Source organism: Ovis canadensis, chromosome 6 (assembly GCF_042477335.2).
Source record: "Ovis canadensis isolate MfBH-ARS-UI-01 breed Bighorn chromosome 6, ARS-UI_OviCan_v2, whole genome shotgun sequence".
NCBI lineage: Eukaryota > Metazoa > Chordata > Mammalia > Artiodactyla > Bovidae > Ovis > Ovis canadensis.
This window is the reverse complement of record NC_091250.1, coordinates 78893117-78896551: the sequence shown is the minus strand read 5'-3', so window position 1 is coordinate 78896551 and position 3435 is coordinate 78893117. Positions and strand designations below refer to the sequence as shown.

The 3435-nt window shown below is 42.5% G+C and overlaps 1 pseudogene; it reads right to left on the bottom strand.

Annotated features, from left to right (window-relative positions):
- Positions 1 to 432: 432 nt before the first annotated feature.
- LOC138442970 (heterogeneous nuclear ribonucleoprotein K pseudogene) lies at positions 433 to 3206 on the bottom strand (annotated as a pseudogene).
- Positions 3207 to 3435: the final 229 nt, after the last annotated feature.

Here is a 3435-nt window from a genome sequence, read left to right as displayed (position 1 = left end):
ATAAAATTCTGCCAGCAAGAATATTGGACTGAGGTGCCATTCCCTTCTTGAGGAGATCGTCCCAAACCAGGGATTGAACCCAGGTCCTATGTCTCCTGAACTGACAGAATCTTTGCCACTGAGCCACCTGGGAGGTTCAAAAGACAAATTTTAATTAGGACAAATTTAAAACATATATATATATATATATATATATATGAGTAAGAAAAAGAAAAAAAAAAAAACAACCTTACTCTGACTTCCTATTCATTTTCAAGAAGTGAAGAGACTGGCTAGTTATGCTACTTATCAAAGGCATTTTGCCTTTCTCTTTAGCCATGAGGTCTAGAGCTAGCTACGTTTCTCAGCTGCTCTTTAAGATGTGAACATAAGATCAAAGTTTGACCAATAAAATTTGAGGAGACGTGAGAGATGGCAATTCAAGCCTGAGCCCTAATAGCCTTCCTTTGTATCTTTCCTGTTGCATTTCCCCCAGTCTGTTGTCTGTGTCTTGATGCTTGGGACAACCTAGAAAACCAAACATTGCAAAAAGATGTTAAACCCCTTGAAAGCTGAGTACAAAAGGGAAAAGAAATTGTGGTGACATTGCTCTAGATTTAAACCAACTAGAGGCAGAAACATGGTATATTAAAGTCATTCTTGAATTTGGAATTTTTGAAATCATGAAGTCTGACTACTTTAGTGAATGAACACTGTGCCTAATTCAGGGACAGTTTATGAGCACCCAGGAGGAGAGTTGGATGGTCAAGACTTCAGAGAATCCTCAGGAGTACTATTTTTCTCAATGTACATTTTGTTGAACATTGGGAGTCAGAGATTTTATGTGTTTCTCTTTGATAATCCTAAATGTGAATACCCTATATTTCTATTTAAGGTCAAAACACAAGTTACTGGTGGGGGTTAGGATAACATCTTCTTTTGAGAGTTGAATACTCTAAGGAAGAAATATGTTCAATTTGAGATGCCTGTGAGATAAGGGAAAACATGGAAATGAAGTAAGGCATATTTGCAAAAAAACTATTTTGTGTGTGCTGCACTATGAGTGGGGAGCTGTGGTCTGGAAGCTGCATAACATATTAGTTTTTCATGCTGTATAATAAATTAGGCTTATGGTTTTTCCAGTAGTCATGTGTGGATATGAGAGTTGGACTATAAAGAAAGCTGAGCACCAAAGAATTGATGCTTTTGAACTGTGGTGTTGGAGAAGACTTTTGAGAGTCCTTTGGACTCTAAGGAGATCCAATCAGTCCATCCTAAAGGAGATCAGTCCTGGGTGTTCATTGGAAGGACTGATGTTGAAGCTGAAACTCCAATATTTTATCACCTGATGTGAAGAGTTGACACATTGGAAAAGACCCTGATGCTGGGAAAGACTGAGGGCAGGAGGAGAAGGGAATGACAGAGGATGAGATGGCTGGATGGCATCACCGACTCAATAGACTTGGGTTTGGGTAGACTCTGGGAGTTGGTGATGGACAGGGAGGCCTGGCGTGCTGCGGTTTATGGGGTCACAGAAAGTCAGACACGACTGAGCGACTGAACTGAACTGAACAAATTATCACAGAATTCAGTTCAGTTCAGTTCCTTCGCTCAGTCATGACCTACTCTTTGCATCCCCATGAATAGATCTTTGGGAATACTTACTTGTGTAGTAATAATAGGTCCACCAAGATCACCATGTGAGCCACGACCCCCTGCATAGGAATAATCATATCCAGAGCCACCCTGTGGTTCATAAGCCATCTGCTTATGAACTCTGATGGGCTCCATGTATCTACTGCAGAGTCCCAGGTTTCATCAGCACTGAAACCAACCATGCCATCATAACGGTCTCCAGGTCTTCCTCTTCTGTCATAGGCCATTAGATCTCCTCCTCTTGGTGGTGGTGGTGGTGTAAGAGGAAGATTCCGAGCTCTACTATCTCCCCGGCCACCTCGTCCAGGACAGGGTGGAGGAATTCCTCGACAAGAGCTCATATCATCATAATCTCTTCTGGAGGGAGGCATGGGATGCCCACCTCGACCAGGTGGCATTCTGTCAAAATCATCTCTTCCCCGCATGGGAAATCCCACAGGATGTCCACGGTGGTCATCAAACATCATTGTAAAACCACCATAATCATAGGTCTCATCATAAAAATTGGGATCATAAGGCTGAGTGCATCCTTTGATGGGAGACTCTCATATAATATCAAGGATGATCTTTATGCACTCTACAAACCTATCAGGTTTTCCTCCGATAAGAACGACTCTGTCGGTAGATTGAGGACAACATTTCTGGAAAAGCTTGATTGTTGTCTGAGTGTTCTCTCAAAGTTCTTTGATTTTAGCACCTTTGACTCCCATAATTCCTCCTGCCAGACTCTGATGAATCAAGTCTCAACTCGCAGTCAAAGTCGCTTCCTTTATAGTGTTGGTAAGTTAAGCATTCCACAGCATCAGATTCGAGTGGGAGCTGGCTAGTTGCAGTGGGTGATGGGAACTGCATGCCCTCTTCCAAGGTAGGGATGATTTTCTTCAGAATTTCTCTAATCATTTCTTTTTTTTTAGTTTTTTTATTTTTTAAATTTTAAAATCTTTAATTCTTACATGCATTCCCAAACATGAACCCCCCTCCCACCTCCCTCCCCATAACATCTTTCTGGGTCATCCCCATGCACCAGCCCCAAGCATGCTGCATCCTGCGTCAGACATAGACTGGCGATTCAATTCTTACATGATAGTATACATGTTTCAATGCCATTCTCCCAAATCATCCCACCCTCTCCCTCTCCCTCTGAGTCCAAAAGTCCGTTATACACATCTGTGTCTCTTTCCCTGTCTTGCATACAGGGTCATCATTGCCATCTTCCTAAATTCCATATATACTCAATATGTGCTTGGGGCCACTGCTGTCTGGGACTGAAACACTGGCATTGTAGTCTGTACGGAGAGCCTTAATATTCTTGCCTCCTTTTCCAATCACTGCCCCAGCATTCTTGCTCTGAAACAGAATGCATAATTCAACCATCTCATCAGTGTTTCTAGAGCTTTTAAAAGCTTGTTCCTCCTCCATATCTTCAGCAGGGTGTTTACCGAATTCGCCATTGTTTTCCGTGTTGGGAAAGGTTTCTTCTGGCTGTTCAGTTTCCATTTTCTTGTATTCAAGGGACACACCAATCAACTATTAAGTATATCCTTCCAGGGCAGAACTGAAGAGTTCTGGGCGGGACCAACTGACACCACAGTGCTGTAGTAGCCCAGCAAGGGTACCGTCCCTGTGCCGCCACCGATCTTTGTTTTCTGAATGTTGAGCTTGAAGCCAACTTTTTCACTCTCCTCTTTCACTTTCATCAAGACACTTTTTAGTTCCTCTTCACTTTCTGCCATAAGGGTGGTGTCATCTGCATATCTGAGGTTATTGATATTTCTCCCGGCAATCTTGATTCCAGCTTGT